The sequence below is a fragment of the Pan troglodytes genome, chromosome 18 (assembly GCF_028858775.2).
Source record: "Pan troglodytes isolate AG18354 chromosome 18, NHGRI_mPanTro3-v2.0_pri, whole genome shotgun sequence".
Classification (NCBI taxonomy): Eukaryota; Metazoa; Chordata; class Mammalia; order Primates; family Hominidae; genus Pan; species Pan troglodytes.
Window position 1 is genome coordinate 43,971,094 of NC_072416.2, and position 20,148 is coordinate 43,991,241.

Below are 20,148 nucleotides of genomic sequence, written 5' to 3' on the forward strand. Positions count from 1 at the left end.
TACAGTAAAAGACTACATCTCCAGTTAATTCCCCAAATTCTCAAATGTCAACTTTCTTTCTCCAACTCACATTACAAACTATTTGTCCTTTTTCATACATTTCAAACTGATATCAGTGTTTTAATTGTTGAATATTTTTTCACAGAGCTGTGGATGACTTTTTAAAATATTTCTGTTTTTGAAGACTTCACATGAGAGGAAAACAGAATAATCACCTGACACTTTGCTGTAAAAGATCTTTGTGCCTCTCCTTTTATCTTCCCTAGGCATTGACACCTTCTCAGGATATCTATGGGTTGAGATTCTCCTTTGTAAATTATTTAGGGTGATGTGTCCTCAGCCACTCTCCTGTCTTTGTCTGGTTCTGGGCTTCAGAACTGCCTGTGGATGAACCCACATTCCCACAGCAGCCACTTCTTTTGGAGGGTCTAGTGAGTATCAGCCGCAGAGTCATCTCATAGTGGACAGCCTGAGGTATACGGGTGAAGCCTCTCACGGAAGCAGCCGAATGCCCTGGTACCGCAAGAAACTTTTTGGTATACACTTCATATATAAAGCTAACCCCTTGGGATGTAAAAATTTTCTTCCCTCAAGCCCAGTTTTCATTCCTTGGAGATAAAATTGGTGTGTGATGAGTTGGATACTGGTACTGAGGGGAAAGACAGAAATGATTACTGCCCTGTTAATTTTCTTAGACTTTGAAGAGAAAAAAAAAAAAACTGTAATAAAGGACAAGGAAAGCCCACCACAATGAGGTGGTGGAAAAACCTGCTAAGTCAAATACATTGTGGGCACACTGTGGGCACAGTGCAATGTCTCCTGGAAGGGTGGTTGTTGAGCACTTCAGTGAGCAGGAGGGGATAGGAGGATGTGTCACGTGATGAGATGACCTGACTTGACCCTTCAATCAGAAGTGTCTGTATTCCAGCCAGCACCACCCTTCCTGGGTTTGTCAATTTCAAAAGATTTGTTTTATTATTTGAGCCTCTATCTCATTAAATATAAAATGCATTTCATGAATGGAGTTTGAGAGATAAATGCAGTATTTTCAAAAAAGCAAACCATAAGTGAGTTTTCAAAAAATAGATTATTTTTCATTTGTTTTTTTTATTTTATTTTTTTATTATACTTTAAGTTTTAGGGTACATGTGCACATTGTGCAGGTTAGTTACATATGTATACATGTGCCATGCTGGTGCACTGCACCCACTAACTCGTCGTCTTTTTCACCTTTTTTCTTTCCTTGAGTATGTGTAATAAGTTTCTGATGTCTGTTCTTTTCCTTTGGATAATTTTAAATGGAATTCTAGGGATTTTACTCAAGAATCCTAGCAGGGGAAAAACTTGTAGCTTCCATTATGGCTGTTGAAAATGAATACATTCCTGTTTGTTAAAAAGCATGATAAATTGATAAATTAAATAGAATTGCTCAAGTATTAGGGTGGAGAATTTCCTTATCTGAACATGGCATATGAATACAAAATTCTGTGGGACAACCTTGTCAAGTACTCAAATATGATTATGAGTTTACTAAATAATTTATTATCATAGAATAATAATTAAACGGCATTTCTGTTGTCTGAAAGGGATAGATAGGTACATCTTCTTATAAGGGTACTAATTCCCTTTGTTAATCTATAACACTCCCTAAGAGTGTTTCGTATAATATATTGGCTATTCTTAGACATTTTTGTGCTCCCTGAATTTTTAGAAGTAGTTTTTCTTTAGTTCACCAACAAACAAAACAAACTTCATTGTGAATTTCATGAAACTTCATAAAACGGAAGATCTATTTGGGAGAGTTTAGACCATGGTGATATTTAATCTTTTTTCTAAATACCTATGTTGTCTTTCCATTTATTTTATTATACATTGATGTCTTTCAGTGTCTAATTTTTCTGTTATAATTTTATACAGTTTGTTATACATATTTTAAGACTTCAGGAAAATTAGTTTTAATAGGCATCTTCTATAAATTTAGTTTCAACATTTAGTTGGTGGCAACTCAAAATGTGCCAAGATTTGTGTATTGAGTTTCTATTCTGGAAACTTCCTACAAGTATTACATATCCAGTAAATGTAGAAAACAGTTGCAGTCAGCTGAAACACTGTGAAGGGAATGCTCATGTAATGACAACCAGTCAGAGGCTTGGAAGAAGCCTTCACTGGACACACTCACTTGAAATGATTCTGAGAGGCTGAATCCATCCATTTCTCTCCAAATTAAGCCAGTATTGTGAATTATATGATAATTTTCTCTTCATTGTTTTATAATCTGTGTATGTATCCCTATGTTAGTATGTTTTATTTTATGTCTTATAGAAATGTTATTATTGTGTATGTGATATTTTCTCTTTGCATAGTTACGACTCTTCCATGGATTTCTTTTTTTCTTTCTTTTCCCAAGACAAGAGTGTCACTCTGTCGCCCAGGCTGGACTGCAGTGGCGTGGTCTCGGCTCACTGCAACCTCTGCCTCCTGGGTTCAGGCAATTCTCCTGCCTCAGCCTCCTGAGTAGCTGGGATTACAGGTGCCTACCACCATGCCCGGCTAATTTTTGTATTTTTAGTAGAGACGGGGTTTCACCATGTTGGCAAGGCTGGTCTCAAACTCCTAACCTGGTGATCCGCCCACCTCAGCCTCCCAAAGTGCTGGGATTACAGACTTGAGCCACCATGCCTGGCCTCTTCCATTGATTTCTAATTTATTTGCTTTTTAATTTGATAGATTATTTTTCAATGCAGTTTTAGGCTTATAGAAAAAATTTGGTAGATGTTATAGTAAGTTGCCATGTACCCCTTCTCCCCAGCTCATAATTTCCCGTTTTAACTTTTTGCATTTGTGAAGTATATTTATTACAGTTGATGAGCCAGTGTATTACATTTGGTGGTGATGAGAATTGATAAAGAAAAACATTATTATTTACTAAAATCCATCCTTTACATTAACATTCACTCTTTATATTTTACGGTTTTATGGGTTTTGACAAATCTATGTGTCATGCATTCCCTATCACAGTATCATACAGAAGCGTTTCACTGTCCTGAAAATCCTGTGCTCCATCTGTGCATCAGTCTTCGCATCTCCTATTTTCTCTTTCTCTCCATTGATTCTTTTTACTTTCTTTATAGTTTTGCCCTTTGCAGGATGTTATTTACTTGGAATCGTATTCCATGTGGCTATTTCAGACTGGCTTTTATTAAAATTTAATATGGCTTTAAGCTCTCTCCATATCTTTCTGTGGCTTGATAGCTCATTTTCTGGATAGCATTTTATTGTATGAATATCCTAGAGTTTATCCAGCCATATATTGAAAAGCACACTATGGTTGCTCCTAGTTTTTGGCAATTATGAATAAGGCTGCTACAAATACTCTTGTGAAGACTTTTCTGTAGATACCAGTTTTGAACTCATTTGGGTAAATGCTCAGGAGTGTAATTGCTGAATTGTATGATAAGATCTTGTTTATATTTGTAAGAAAATACCAACTGTCTTCCAAATGGCTGTTTTTTTCACTGAATATTTCTTATTAAACAATAAAAAACAGTTCATATTGCTTCATACTTTCACCAGCATTTGGTGTTGTCAGGGTTTTATGTTTTATCTTAGTTATAGGGTGGGACTTCATTCTTGCCTTAATTTGGAGTTCCCTAAAAACACGTAATGTTGAATATTTTGTCATATGCTTATTTGCTGTGTATCTTAGGTGTGGTGTTTTTCCTTTTTTTGTTGTCCATTTTTTTATTTGGTTCTTAAAGAGCTTTAGGAGTTTTTAAAATATGTCTTGAATTCTATTTCTCTATCAAATATGTATTTTGCAAATATTCTGTTCCAGTCTCTCTTATCATTCTCTTAACCATATCTTTCATAATACAGAGTAAATTTCAATAAAATCCAATCTATCCAATACTCATTCACAGGTTATGCATTTGGTATTGCATTTGAATTCTCATTGCTAAACCCAATTATGTCTAGAATTTATCTTGTGTTATTTTCCAAAGGTTCTAAATTTCACATTTTACATTTAGGTTTATGATCCATTTTAAGTGAATTTTTTGAAAGTTCCAGGACCTATGTCTTATTTATTTCTTTTCAAATAAATGTCCAAGTGTTCCAGAAACATTTATTAAGATGACTACTTTTTAAATTAAACTTTGCTCCTTTGTCGAAGATCAGTCAACTGTGTGGATTTATTTCTTGGTTTTCTTTTCCTTTTTATTTTTCACTGCTGTACCACCAATGCTATTTCTGGGTTTTCTGTTCTGTTTTTATATGGTATTTGTTTATTCTTTTCCACGTGTCAAATTACCTTGATTATAGTAGATTTATGGAAAGTCTTAATATTAGGTAGTGCCAATACACGTTAATTCTTTTTTTGTGTTGACCATTCTATATCTTTTGGCTTTTCATATAACTTTTATAATCAATTTTCTGTTACTGACATGATGACTTGTTAGAATTTTAATTGGGCTTATGTAGAATCTATAATTCAAATTGGGGAGAACTTACATTTTGACAATATTGAGGCTTTATGTTCATAGACATGAAATGTCTCTCTATTTAGATCTTTTGTGGTTCTTTCATTAAAATTTTGTAGTTTTTTTGGTATAGATCTATTTGTCACAAAGGTCTATATGACAAAACTGAGATGAAGACAAACTGATAGATTTTCCTGAATGCCTGAAGTGGAAAAAGAAGAAACAACAAACAAACAAAAATCCCTCTCTTCCAGTTTTTGTGGATGGCTCTGTGCTGGGGCATTCCTTTAATACATAGACTATTGAAAACTCTGCTTCAGTGTTCACTTTCTGCTGAGCTGAGCCTGAAAGTCAGCTAGTGCTGAAATTGAGGGTCTTCTCAGGTCTTTTAAGAAAATGTGTTTTTTTGTGGTTATGCACAGAGGGCCTTGTCAATTTCCCAGTATACCTGGGGGCTTTTCTAAAAAAAAAACTCTTACTCTAGCTTTTTATTCTTGGTTTTATGTGACCTATGGTATGTGTCATCTGTAATCTATTCTCCAGAAGGCTGCTGGCTTTTAGTTTCCTTAAAATACTCTCAAGTAATTCCTGTCAATATTTTACACTGATTTTCTTTTGACTTAGACGAAAAAGAGAGCCTTGTCTCAGACCTCTGGATAGCCCTAATACAGGTTGTAATGTAACAACACAATAATTTGCAAGTAAGGTCTCCTCTGTTCCTTCTGCAACCACTGAGCAGAGGCTCACACTGGGAACTCAGGATGCTGTTTTTAAGACTGGCATCAAGTAAGGGAAGGTTTTGGGCAAAGACACTTGAAAAGTCCACAAGGCTTTTCTCCTGTTCTTCATTGTTTTCCTTGATTCTGTATTTATATGGTTGCTGTAAAACTTGATGGTTTTCAAGAGGTTTTACAACATTGTTTCTGACGGTTCTGCTTTTTTTTCACGTTTCTGTGGAGGAGCAGGTGTTTGGAGCAGTTCATTCTGCCATTTTGCTGATTTTACTCTCTCTGGGCTCTCAGTTGTATTTCATTGATCTAAATGACTTTCCTTGGGTCATTACTACACCATCTTGATTATTGTTGCTTTAAGGCAAATTTTGAAATTGTGATTTGTGAGTCCTCTTATTTGGCATATTTTTAAAAAGATTTTTGGGTATTCTTAGTCCCTTTTAATTTTATATGAATTTCAGCATCAGTGCTTCAATTTTTACATGGTAGTCACCTTGAATTCTGATTATACTGAATCTGTAGACTATTTGGGGAGTTATTTTCTTCATAATAGTATTAAACCTGCTGATTCATAAACATGGAATGGTTTCTCATTTATTTAGATCTTCAACATCTTTCAATAAGTTTTGTAGTTTTCAGATTACACTTATGTTCATATTTTTAAAAATTTATTCCTATGTATTTATTCTTTAACTGCTATTGTAAATGGATTTATTTTGCCTCAACTGCATTGTTAGATATTTCATTGCAAATGTATAGAAATAGAATTGATTTTTGTATAATAATTTTGTACCTCTCACCTTGGTGAACACATCATCTTGGTTGCTTCCAAGTTGTGAAAACTACAATTAATATTGCTGTAAACTTTTTTGCTTAGGTTTTTGTGTGGACTTACATTTTCAATTCCTTTGAGTAAACTAACCTTTAGGAATTTGTTGGAGTTCAGAAGACACCACCCTGCCACATGGGATAGGGTTGAGAAAAATTCATTTTGTGCAAATCAAATGTATGTGGGCCTATGATGAGATATGTGGAAAAGCACAGTGTGTAGTTGTGTGAGTTTGGGCCCAGTAAATTATTAAGTATTAATTTTGCCCTGTGTAGCAGATGTTCTAGGAGGTGCTGCAGTTAATGAAACAAAACAAATAACTCTGCCTACTTGATGCGGATATTTTAGGAAAAAAGAAATGAATAATACAAGTAAAATACACAATGTGTAAGACAGTGGTTACTGCTAACATGGGAGGCAAGTGTGGTAAAGAGAGCAGAAGTCTAAACTGGGTGTTTCTCTCAGCATTTATTTGTGTCTTTCAGCTGCTAACTCTGACAGCTTGTGTGTCTTTGTTTGGGTGTACCCACCTTTATGTGCAGTGAAAAGTCTGCTTTTGTATTTATGCCTGGGTGCTATGTGTGTATTTGCTTTAAAATCACTAATACTTTTATATTCTTGCCTAATTTTCTAGGTAACAGCTTTTTTACTATGTTGAATAGAAGTCGTGAGAGCATATATAAATAAGACATCTTTGTCTTATTTCTGATCTTAGGGAGAAAACATTTTGTCTTTTAACATCAAGTATGATGTTAGCTGTGGGGTTTTTATAGATGTCTTATAATATCTTTTCTATTTCTAGTTTATTGAATGTTTTTATCGTGAAGAGTGTTGAAGATTTTCAAATCCTTTTTCTTTGTATTTTCCCTATATTAATACCTTGCCAGATGTATTATTTGCAAGTATGTTCTGTTATTTGGAGTTGTCCTGTTACTCTATTGATAGTGTCCTCTGAGAGACAAATTCACTATTGATGAAGTCCTGTGTCTACTTTGTTGTTGACTGGGCCTGTGTCATTAGAAAGAAATTAGCAAGAAATTGCTGACTGGGCCTGTGTCATTAGCAAGAAATTATTCCCACATCTAATGGTATGAATATTTAGCCCTATTTTTTTAACAGTTGTTCAGTTTTAACTTTTTCTTTTAGGTCTTTGATGCATTTTGATTTCATTTTATACACAGTGTAAGGTATAAGTCCAATTTTATACTTCATTATGTGAATATCTGGTTTTCTAAGCAAATTTTTTTTTCTAAAGACTTTCTTTTCACATTGAATTAACCCTGGCAACTTGTTAAACTATTTTATCATATATATGAGGATATCTTTCTGGGCTCTATTTTATTTCATTTGTTTATAGTCTCTATGCCAGTACCACACTGTTTTGAGTAATGTGACTCTGAGTAACTTTTGACATTAGGAAATTTCTTTTTCTTTCTTTTCTTTTCTTTTTTTTTTTTTTTTTTTTTTTGAGATAGAGTCTCGATCTGTCACCCAGGCTGGAGTGCAGTGGCACGATCTCGGCTCACTGCAAGCTCCGCCTCCGGGGTTCACGCCATTCTCCTGCCTCAGCCTCCCGAGTAGCTGGGAATACAGGCGCCCACCACCACGCCCAGCTAATTTTTTGTGTTTTTAGTAGAGATGGGGTTTCACCGTGGTCTCGATCTCCTGACCTCGTGATCCGCTCGCCTCGACCTCCCAAAGTGCTGGGATTACAGGCGTGAGCCACCACGCGCGGCCGGAAATTTCTAATTATGATATTAGAGCTTTGAACATTTCTCTCTCTTTCTCGCAATTGTTTTGGCTATTCTTGGTTCTTTGAGATTTTACATGAATTTTAGAATGGTAGTTTCTGTTTCCATCTCCATTTTTAAGATGTTATTGGGCTTTTGATTGGAATTGCATTAAATCTGTAGATAATTTTGGGAGAAACTGCGACATTAATAATTTTAAGAGAGTTTCCAAGATGGCTGACTGGATGCAGCTAGGAAATGCATCTCCCAAAGAGAAACACCACAATTTTGACTACATCAACATAATTTGAACAGACATTTAGAGAGAAAATGCAGAGTGTGGATGGAGAAAAGATGCATTTTCTGAGACTGAAGAGCAAGGAAGCTGGGGTGCCCCTATGGGCTGCCTGAATGCTATGACTGGTTTTTGGCCCTGAGTGGCACCTGGGGAAGGAGCGAGTAAAGTGACTGGGAGACTGTTCACTCAACTGCAGACCACTGGGATCCTGGTTGCAAGGAACCCCACACCCCCATGGACATTTGCTTTGGCAAGGAGATCTCCCTGGTGAGTAGATACAGATGGAGCTGTAGCAGGCACATAGCCAGGATCTTTGAGCAAGGGTCAGGTCTGGTGGAACTCAACCGTAAGGTCCCACCTCCAGGGCTGCCTCTCTCTCTCTCAGAGGATTTGGCCCCAGCTAACCTTCAGGGAGAAAGCAGGGCCTGCTTACCTGCAGGACTGGCACGTGTCTATCCTGCAGGCATGCCTGTAAGCCAGCCCCTCACATGGCCCCTGCCTGGCTGCCTGGGGGAAGCATGTATACACTGTAGCTTCTGCTACCCAACCTGGGTGCTTTGCTCCACCTGAGTGCATTCTGGCAGCCCGGAAGTCCCTCAGATCCCTCACCACACTTGGAACCTGGCCCCAAGCATCAGGAAGAGGGAGTCATGAGCAAGTCCTGGTACTCCAGTGCTGTGGCCTGTGGTTCACGAGTGCCAAGCTGGGATCTGTGCTTGGCAGTTGAATGGGGGAGGAGCCCACCCTCTTCAAATCTGAGAGGCCTGATTCACACAGGTTCACAGGCTGGTGTGGGCCCTAGGCATAGCTCCTTCCACAGGGCTGTTATGGTAAAGGTGCAGTCTATTTTTCTACAAGACATCTCCCCAAGGAAGCCCCACAGCTTGAAAGACATAACAACAATGACAATAATAATAATGATACTAATAATAGGCATAGTGCCAGTAATTGGAGGTGAGTCTCCCAAGACTCATGAGCAGACGTGGTGAAGTGGTCATCACTCTCCCGTTTGTACCACAGAACATAGCTGCAAATATGAAGATACACAAAAGAACTGCATGGCTTGTAGATAGAATGAACCTATCTACATCCCATTGCCCTCAAGTGCCATCTACTGGATTGCAGTGCAAACTACACCACCAAAAATCACTTTACTAATTCTTCCCCTGTGAAACCAAGAGTAATAATTCAACAACGAAGACCCTATACAGAGTCCTAGTCCTCTGAAAACTTCTAAAAAAGAAGCCAACAGACTGTACTCAGTTGATACCACAATTAGAGGTATACCAGTTCTCCCAGATGAGAAAGAATTGGCTCAAATTCTCTGACAGTGCAAAAAGCCAGAGTGTCCCCTTCAAGAAAGCGCACTAGCACCCCAGTGATGGTTCTTAACCAGTCTGAATTGTCTAAAATGACAGACATGGAAAAAAGAGCAAGGAAGCTTATTTAGATTGAGATGAAAGTTGAAATTTAATCCAAGGAAGCCAAGCAAACCAGTAAAATAATTCAAAACCTGAAAGATGAAATACCCATCTTAAGAAGGATCCAAACTAAAAAATTCTTAACCTGAAAAATTTACTATGAGAATTTTATAATATAATCAGAAGTATTAATAGCAGAATAGACTAAACTGAGAAAAGCATCTCAGAGCTCAAAGACTGTTTTTTTTAATCAACACAGACAAAAACAACGATAAAATTAAGAAAAATAAACATCCCCATTGAGAAATATGAGATTATGTAAAGAGACCAAATCTAAAATTTGTCAGCATTTCTGAGAGCGAAGAAAAGAGAATAGGCAAGTTGGAAAATCTATTTGAAGATATAGTTCATGAAAATATCCCTAATCTCACTATCAAGTTTGCTGTTCAAATCCAAGAGAATGCTAGCCAGTCCCTAGTCAGATACAATGATATATGACCATCTGTATTAGTCAGTTCTCACATTGCTATAAAGAAATACTTCATACTGGGAAATTTATAAGAAAAAGAAGTTTGGTTGGCTCGTGGTTCTGCAGGCTGTAGAGGAAGAATGGCAGCATCAGCTTGGCTTATGGGGAGCCCTCAGGAAACTAACAACCATGGCAGAAGGAAGAGGGGGAGCAAGGCATCTTACATGGAAGAACAGGAGCAACAGAGAGAGGGTGGAGGTGCTACACACTCTTAAACAACCAGATCTCATGAGAACTTTATCATGAGGCAGGACAAGGAGATGGTGTTAAACCATTCATAAAGGATCCATCCGCATCATCCAATCACCTTTCACCAGGCCCCACCTCCAAAATTGAAGATTACAAGTTGATACGTGATTTGGGTGGAATCACAGATCCAAACCATATTACTGTTTCCATGGCACATAGTCATCGGATTCACCAAAGTCAGTGCAAAAAAGAAAAAAATATATAAGTGCAGCTAGAGAGAAAGGGCAAGTCACTCAGAGGGAATTCCATCAGGCCAGCAGCAGACATCTCAGCAGACACCTTACAACCAGAAGAGATTGAGGGCCTATTTGCATAGCTTTTAAAGGAAAGAAATTTTAACTAAGAATTTTATATCCCTCTAAACTAAGCTTCATAAGTGAAGGAGGAAAAAAAATTCTCCTTTGACAAGCAAATGCTGATGTGATACATTTAAACTGGACCAGCCTTACAAGAGGTCTGTAAGGTAGTGCTAAACATGAATTCAAATGAATGACACCTGCTACCAAAAAGGAAACTTAAGCACATAGCCCACAGGCACTATAAATCAATAATGCAATCAACTCTACGTAACAACCAGCTAAGAACATGATGGTGGATTCAAAATCACACATATCAATGCTAACCTCACATATAAGTAAGCTAAACATCACACTTAAAAGACACAAAGTGGCATCCTGGATAAAAAGAAAAGTACCCGTCCATCTGTTGCTTTTAAGACACACACATTGCCTCAAAGTAAAAGAGTGGAGTAAGGTCTACCTTGCAAACAAAACAAAAACAAGTAGCAGTCACTATTCTTACATTAGATAAAAGAAACTTTAAACCAAAAAAATTAAGAGGGACAAGAGGAGCATTTTGATAAAAGGTACAATCTAACAAGAAGCCATTACTATCTTAAATATATATGTGCTTAACACTGGAGCATCCAGATTCATAAAATGACTTCTTCTTTGCCTACCAATGAAAAGAAGAACAAAAAGAGCATCTTGATAAAGGATAAAATCCAGTGAAAAGCCTTAACTATCTTAAATATATATACAGCCAGATTGGAGCACCCAGATTCATAAAATGACTTTTTCTTTGCTCACAAAAAGACTTAGACAACAACACAATAGTAGTAAGAGACTTCAACACCCCACTGACAGCATTAGACATATCATTGAGTCAAAAAACTAACAGGAAAACTCTGGAGTTAAACTCAATACTTGACCAATTGGACTTAATAGATATCTATTGAAAACTCCACCCAACAACCACAGAATGTATATTTTTCTAATCTGCACACAAAACATATTCTAAGATCAACCACATGCTCAATGATAAATAAAGCCTCAATAAATTAAGAAATTTGAAATCTCACCAAGCACACTTTTGACCATAGTACAATACAAATAGAATAAAAATAGAAATGAATACCAAGAAGATCTCTCAAAACTACACAAATACATGGAAATTAAACAACGTACTCTTGAGTAAATACTTAGTGAACATCAAAGTAATGCAGAAATATAAAAATTATTTGAAATTGATAAAGATAGGAACACAGCTTACCAAAATTTATGAGATGCAGCCAAAGCAGTGTTTAGAGGAAACTTTATAGCGCTAAATGCCTTCATCAAGAAGTTATAACTGTCTCAAATTAGCAATCTAACTTTTCACCTAAAGGAACTTCAAAAAAAGAACAAACCAACCCCAAAGCTAGCATGAGAGAAGATATAACATAAATTAGAGAATAATGAAGTTGAGATGCAAAAATTTATACAAAAGACCAATAAAACAAAGAATTTGTTCTTCAAAAAAATTGATAAACTCCTAGCCAGATTAACAAATATAAAAAAGAAAGAGAAGATCCAAATAAGCACAATAAAAATGACAGAAGTTATATTAGAATGGATTTAATAGAGGTACAAAAGATCCTCAGGGAATACTATGAATAGCTCTGCACGCAAATTAGAAAATCTGGAGAAAATGAATGAATTCCAGGAAGCACACAATCTCCCAAGATTGAGTCAGAAAGAGATTGAAACTCCAAGTAGACTAATATCAACTTCTGACATTCAATCAGTATAAATAACCTACCAACCAAAAAAACCCCTGGAATAGATAGATTCACAGCTGAATTTTACCAGACATACTAAGAAGAAATGTTATCAATCCTACTAAAACTATTTCAAAAAACCAAGAAGGTGGGTCTCCTTCATAACTCATACTTTGAAACCAGCATCAGCATGATACAAAAATCTGGCAGAGACACAGTGAAAAAAGAATACTTCAGACCAAGATCCCTCATGTTCACAGATGTAAAAATCTACAGCAAAATACTAGCAAACCAAATTCAGCAGCACATCAGAAAGGTAATGCACCATGATCAAATAGGCTTTATTTCTGGGATGCAAGCTGGTTCAACATATGCAAACCAATAAATGTGATTCAGCACCTAAATAGAATCAAAAGCAAAAACCACGTGATTTTCTAAATAGATACACAAAAATCTTCTTAATAAAGTCCAACATTACATCATGATAAAAATTCTCAATAGACTAGGCATCCAAGGAACATATCTCAAAATAATAAGTCATCTATGAGAAACCCACAGCCAACATCATACTCAATAGGTAAAAACTTAAACTGTTTCTATTGAGAACTGAAACAAGACAAGGGTGCCCACTCTCAGCACTCCTACTCAGCATAGTACTGGAAGTCCTACCCAGAGCAATCAGAAAAGAAAAAGAAATAAAAAACAACCAAATAGGAAAAGAAGTCAAACTATCTCTCTTCACTGGTCCTATGCCTAGAAAATCCTAAAGACTCTTCCAGAAGGCTCCTAAAATTGTTAACTTTAGTATAGTCTCAGGATACAAAATCAGTGCAAACAGCACTGATTACTGTGTAATCAGTAGCATTTCCATACACCAACAATGTCCAGGCCAAGAGTGAAATCAAGAACACGATTCCATGTAAAATAGCCACAAGAAAAGGAAATACCTAGGAACACAGCTAACCAAGGAAATGAAAGATCTCTTCAAGGATAACTACAAAACACTTCTGAACGTCACACACCTACAACCGTGTGATATTTGACAAGGCTGGCAATAACAAGCAATGGGGAAAGGGCTCCCTCTTCAATAAATACTGGGATAACTGGCTTGCCATATGCAGAAGATTGAAACTGGACAACTGCCTTTCACCATGCACAAAAATTAACTTTAAATAGATTAAAAATTTAAATGCAAGACCTCAAACAATAAAAATTCCAGAAGATAACCTAGGAAATACTCTTTTGACATCAGCCTTGGCAAGGCATTTTTGGCTAAGTCCCCAAAAGCAATTGCAACCAAAACAAAAATGGACGAGTAGGATTTAATTTAACTAAACATCTTCTGCACAGCAAAATAAACTATCAACAGGGTAAAGAAGCATCCTCCAGAATTGGAGAAGATATTCACAAACTATGAATCTAACAAAAGCCTAATATTCAGACTGTATAGGGAACTTAAACAAATCAATAACCAAAAAAAAAAACACCACCATTAAAAAATGGGCAAATGACATAAACAGACATGTCTGCAAAGAAGACATACAAGTGGCCAACAAACATGAAAAATTGCTCAGCATCACTAATTATTAGATAAATGCAAATCAAAACCACAATGAGATCATCTTACATTAGTCAGAATAACTATTACTAAAAAGTCAATAAATAACAGATGCTGGCAAGGCTGTGGAGAAAAGGAAACATACGTCATTGGCGGGATTGTAAATATAGTCCAGCAATCATGGAGAGCAGTCTGGAGATTTCTCAAAGAACTTAAAACAGAGCTACCAATTTAGCCAGCAATCCTACTACTGGGTATATAGCCAAAAGAAAATAAGTCATTCTACCAAAAAGACATATGAACTTGAATGCATCACTGTGCTATTCACGATAGCAAAGGTGTTGGATCAATCCAGATGCCCATCCATGGTAGACTGGATAAAGAAAACCTCGTGTGCATACACCATGAAATACTACACAGCTGTGAAAAATAATGAAATCATGTCCTGGGAATCAACATAGATGGAACCAGAGGCCATAGTTCTAAGCAAATTAATGCAGAAACAGAAAGCCACGTACTGCATGTTCTCACTCATAAGAGCTAAACATTGAGCATACATGGACATAAATATGGAAACACTAAACAGTGTGGACTACTAAAGTGTGCAGAGAGGGGAGGACAAGTTAATTAACTACATATTGGTTACTGTGCTCACTACCTAGGTGCTCCAAACCTGAACATCACACAATATTCCTATGTAACAAATCTGTACATATGCCCCCTATATCTAAAATAAAAGTTGAAATTTTAAAAAAAGTCTTTCCACCTATAAACACAAGATACCATTCCATTTATTTGTATCTTTAATTTCTTACAGCAACATTTTGTAAGTTTTTATTGTACAAATAGTGTGTCATCTTGGTTAGATTAATTCCAGAGTATTTTATTCTTTTTAATACTATTGTTCATGGTATTGTTTTCTTAATTTTCTTTTTAGATCAATCATTATTGGTGTGCATCAATGCAATTGAGTTTTGAAAGTTAATTTTGTATCCTGAAACTTTGCTTAATTTGTTTATTCTAAATTGTTTTGAGGTGTTGCTTTTTCTGTGTGTACAATCTTTAGATTGCATGCATATATGATTACTGTGAACAGATAAAATTCTATTTTATTCTTTTTAACATATGCATTTTTGTCTTTTTATTTTTGTAATTGCTTAAGCTAAAATTTTATATATCTGTTGAGTGGAAGTGGTAAAAAAAAAAAAGGCCTATTTTTAGTTCCTGATATTAAGGGAAAACATTTTTTTGTGTTTCTCCATTGATTACATTGTGTGTTTGTACCATGAATGGTTAATATCTTGTAGAATGCTTTTTCTGTATAAATTGAGATGTCCTGGTGCTTAACACTTTACTAATGTGGTATGTTATGTTGATTTATTATTTTATTTATTATTTAATTATTTATTTATTTTTAGAGGCAGAGTATTATGATGTTGTTTAGGCTGGTCTTGAACTCCCGGACTCAAGTGATCCTCTCACCTTAGCATTCTTGGCAACTGGGATTAGATACACAAGCCACTGTGCCTGGCTACATTTATTGACATTTACATGTTAAAACATCTTTGCATTTCAGGAGTAACTCTTAATTAGTCATGGTAAATAACACTCATTATTCTGCCAAATATAGTTTGCTAATATTTATTTTAGAATTTTCATATTATTATTTATAAAGAACATTTTTCTTCAAATTTTTTTTCTTGTAGTGCCTTTGTTCATTTTTGCTGTTACTGTAATTTTGGCCTACCTCATAGAATAAGTTTGGAAGTGTTTCTGCATCTTCAGGTTTTTGCAAGGGTTTAAGCATATTTGGTTATTAATTCTTCTTAAAATCTTTGATAGATTCAGCAGCCTAACAGTTTGGTACTTTTTTTTTTATTTTCTGGAGGGGTGATTATTGGATCAATCTGCAACTGTAAGTCTGTTCAGATTTTCTATTTTTTCATAACTCAGTTTCAGTACATTTTGTATTTCTACATATGCATGTGTCCACCTTATCAATGTTATTCGATTTCTGGTGGTCTGTTAGAGACTTATTTAACAAGATCTGAGGTGTACAGTTCTTTTAGCTGTATTCTGCTACCGTGTATGCATTCTACTGCTGTTGATGTAGTGGTAATGTGAGAGCTGAGGCAAAGCACTTTATTGGCTTATTCATTAGACTCATTAAAAAAAAAAGTATTTCCCTGGAGAATGACTTTCATAAGGACTTCTCATTCTTTACCTCTCTTAACTGGATCAAGAAGGTTAGAGGGTGATGTAATTGGGCATTTCTCTTACTCCGGGAAGTCTGGCTGTGGTAAAATCTCAGGTGGTTAGGCTCTTGATAGTTTATTTCGAAGATAGGAATGTTAGAAAGAAGAAAATTTTGTGGGGATAGTTGAATATGGCTACTTTTCCCTTCCTCTTACTGGAGTGAAAAAGCTATTTTTCTGTGCTCTTCCCTGTAAAAGCCTGGTCATGTTTCTGAAAGTAAAACTCATAAATTTGTGCACCCTGAAAATGTTAATTCTCAAACATTTAGTATTCATCAATAATGGTTTGTATTCTTACACCTGTATTTCTTTCCACAGGGATTTCTTGTGGTTTAGTAATCAAGCAAGTTATAATTCTCTGGATGTGTGTCTCCGTCTGTCCAATTTGGGATGGTGATTTGCCCTGTGAACTTATTTCTCTGATAGATTTAAGAAGAATTGCTGGCCTCTGTTTCCTTTTTCACTTTTGCAGATGTGAATGTCACCTTCTAGGTCCTTACTTGCCAGTCTGTAAACCAAAAAGACCTGTCTTCATTTTTTGATGGTTGACTCTGACTAGTTTTAATTCTAAACCGTGTGTGCGTGTGTGTGTGTGTGTGTGTGTGTGTGTGTGTGAATAAAATAATACAGTAAAAGGAAACCTGGGTGGTCCCTCTTTTGGTACCAGGAACAGATTGAAACCCTTCAAACCCCTGTCCATGGGAATAAATTCTTACCCTAGAATCCCACCTACCCTCAATAAAAATCCAGGCCTGGCTCCTTTTCTTTCTCATTCAAGCCATGTCAGATCACCTTGAAAGGCCTTTCTACTTACCTCACAAACGTAAATTATGTGAGTAGTAATTTCTTACCTTCTTAAAGCCACATCTCTGCAAGTGACTAACAATTGTTGTCATGAGCAGACTGGTCAGAAATTGCTCACCAACCTGAGGATCTGTCTTCTCTTGCTATCTCTCTCTGGGGCTTAATGTCTGGCATACACTTTGACCTGCTGCTCACTGAGGAGTTAGTGCTTTGAGCTGTGCCACTCTGTTTTTTGTTTTGCCAAATCTGTGAATTAAAACTCAGACTGACACATTATAGGGGAAAATGACACAAATTATGGAGTTTGATTCAAACATATTAAAACTTTAAATTTTTTTCATGAAATATGGTCACAAAGGAATGAATAAAACATTTATCATAAGATTTAGTGATAATAATGAAAGCATTCTTAGAATCATCATCAGGATTTATAATGGGGCCCTTGGCACTCATTAGTTTCCTAATGGTCCCCTCCTGGAATTATCTGTTTTGCCTCTTAGAAGATCACTGTTATGCTTTGGCTTTTTAAGATGTATTTACCATCTGTTACTTTTCACTAATTAAAGTTCTTTTAGTTTTGTCTTTTCTGATATTTCAATAAATTATTAGTAATGGTATTAAAATGAAAAGGTCCATCAGTGGTTTTCTTTCCCCAGCAAATTTCACACATGTAATAGTCTGAGGCTGTGGGTAAGCCAATTCAGTAATCTATTCCAATGACTATGATGTTTGGGCTTTCTCAAGTCCATTTTTTGTTCTGGGGAAAAATACTCCATCTATAATTTTACATCATGTTTCAAAGTGCAAATTTCCAAATTATCTGAAAATTAAAGGAAGAATTACTGGGTTGTAGATTGTCATGAAGGCCAAATTACAGGAAAGAGTAATCGAGAGTCTCAATTTACTCATTCATGCATACATTTATTTGCTTGCTATGATCATTACCATGTTGGATTCTTTAATTGACTATTATTTTTCTTCTAATCAGTGTCAAGCATCATTTACTTGGCCTTTTTTTGTTATTTCTTCATTACCAAGAAGGTGACTATTTATTTAAGTATGGTCTTTTCTTTCATCTTTTAAGTATGTTTTGCTTACTTTAAAAATTTTTAATCATGTCTTTAGTTTTACTTTCTACACTAATTCTATTACATTGCATATACTGCAGATTTTTCTTTTACTGTTTTTGTCTTAGTTTTTATAATTTTGATATATTTGAATCTGTCAGTTCCTTCTTTATTGCTTAATCTTTTATATAAGAATCTGCATATTCTCCTATCAAAATTTTCTGTTACTTCTGAATGTGTTCTAGTTTTATCTTTCATATTTGAGTCTAAATTAAATAGATTACTGACCATGAGATAGATGGTAATGCTATGCATTTTTCAGTTGCATGTCAATTTTCTTATTCGCCTGTTTTAAGGTGCTTGTGATTTTTTCCACTATTCTACAATGCCCACTCTACTGTTAATCCACTTTCCCTATAAATATCAACTTCCTGAAGACTCTTTTTTCTTTATTTCTTTATCTTTTTGCTAGTATTATGCTGTCCTGAATATTATTGTGGAATATACTTGATATGTGGTTAGGCATGCCATCACTATTATTCTGAAGACACAATTGTTACATAGTCACTATTTTTATTGTTTAAAAAAGTAATTTTTGTTGACTACTAAAAAGTCTGTTTGGTGGATTTATGGAATTTTATAAGGATATCATTTGGAACATACAACATCTTGGTGATACTGAGTTTTTTCTGAGAACATGTACCATCTCTTTACTCCATTTTGCTTTTAATCCTTTGTATGTTTTCATAATGGTAAATGCCATCCTTGACTTCTATATTTAGAAATCCCTTAAACATTTCTTGTAGGGCTAGTCTAGTGATGGTGAATTCCCGCAGCATTTGATCATCTGGAAAAGACTATTTCTTATTTATTAGTGAAGGATAATTTTGCTAGATATACTACCCTTGCCTAGCTTTCTTTTTCTTTTAGCAGTTTGAACATGTCATCTTATTCTCTCTGGCATGTAAGAATTTTGCTGAAAAATTGCAATGTCTGATTTTTTTTTGAAAAAAATAGTTGACTACATGCTTTTCTCTTACTCTTTTTTAGACATCACCCTTTATCTTTTTTGGGGAAAAGAAAGAGAGATCAGATTGTTACTGTGTCTGTGTAGAAAAGGAAGGCATAAGCAACTCCATTTTGATCTGTATTAAGAAAAATTGTTTTGCTTTGAGATGCTGTTAACCTGTAACTTTAGCCCCAACCCTGTGCTCACAGAAACTTGTGCTGTATTGAATCAAAGTTTAATGGATTTAGGGCTGTGCAGGATGTGCCTTGTTAACAGTATGTTTGCAGGCAGTATGCTTGGTAAAAGTCATCGCCATTCTCCACGCTCAATTAACCAGGGGCACAATGCACTGTGGAAAGCCACAGGGGCCTCTGTCCAAGAAAGCCTGGGTATTGTCCAACGTTTCCCCCAACTGAGACAGCCTGAGATATGGCCTCGTGGGAAAGGAAAGACCTTACCATCCCCCAGCCCGACACCTCTAAATGGTCTGTGCTGAGGAGGAGTAGTGAAAGAGGGAGGCCTCTTTGCAGTTAAGAGGAAGGCTTCTGTCTCCTGCTCATCCCTGGGAATGTAATGTCTCGGTGTAAAGCTGACTATTCCCATTTGTTCTATTCTGAGACAAGAGAAAACCGCCCTGTGGCTGGAGGCAAGATATGCTGGCAGCAATACTGCTCTGTTACTCTTTGCTACACTGAGATGTTTGTGTAAAGTGAAACAAATTTGGCCTACATGCACATCCAGGCACAGTACCTTTCCTTGAACTTATTCATGATACAGATTCCTTTGCTCGCACGTTTCCCTGCTGACCTTCTCTCTACCTGTTATCCTGCTACACTCCCCTCACTAAGATAGTAAAAATAATGATCAATAAATACTGAGGGAACTCAGAGACCAGCGCTGGTGCAGGTCCTCGCATGCTGAGTGTGCCAGTCCCCTGGGCCCACTGTTCTTTCTCTGTACTTTGTCTCTGTGTCTTATTCTTTTCTCAGTCTCTCGTCCCACCTGATGAGAAATACCCACAGGTGTGGAGGGGCAGGCCCCCTTCATCTCTGACTTTTTAGATAGTTTGATTATAATGTGCCATGGAAAAGACTTTTTATGTAATATGTGGGGATCTTTGAGACTCCTGTATTCGGATGTCTAAACATTTTG

At 36.1% G+C, this 20,148-nt stretch overlaps 1 long non-coding RNA gene across 1 annotated transcript in view; it reads left to right on the top strand.

The window, feature by feature from the left end:
• The window catches only part of LOC129137330 (uncharacterized), a 28,936-nt gene that overhangs the window by 1,100 nt on the left and 7,688 nt on the right, over positions 1 to 20,148 (top strand). The window lies entirely within an intron of this gene.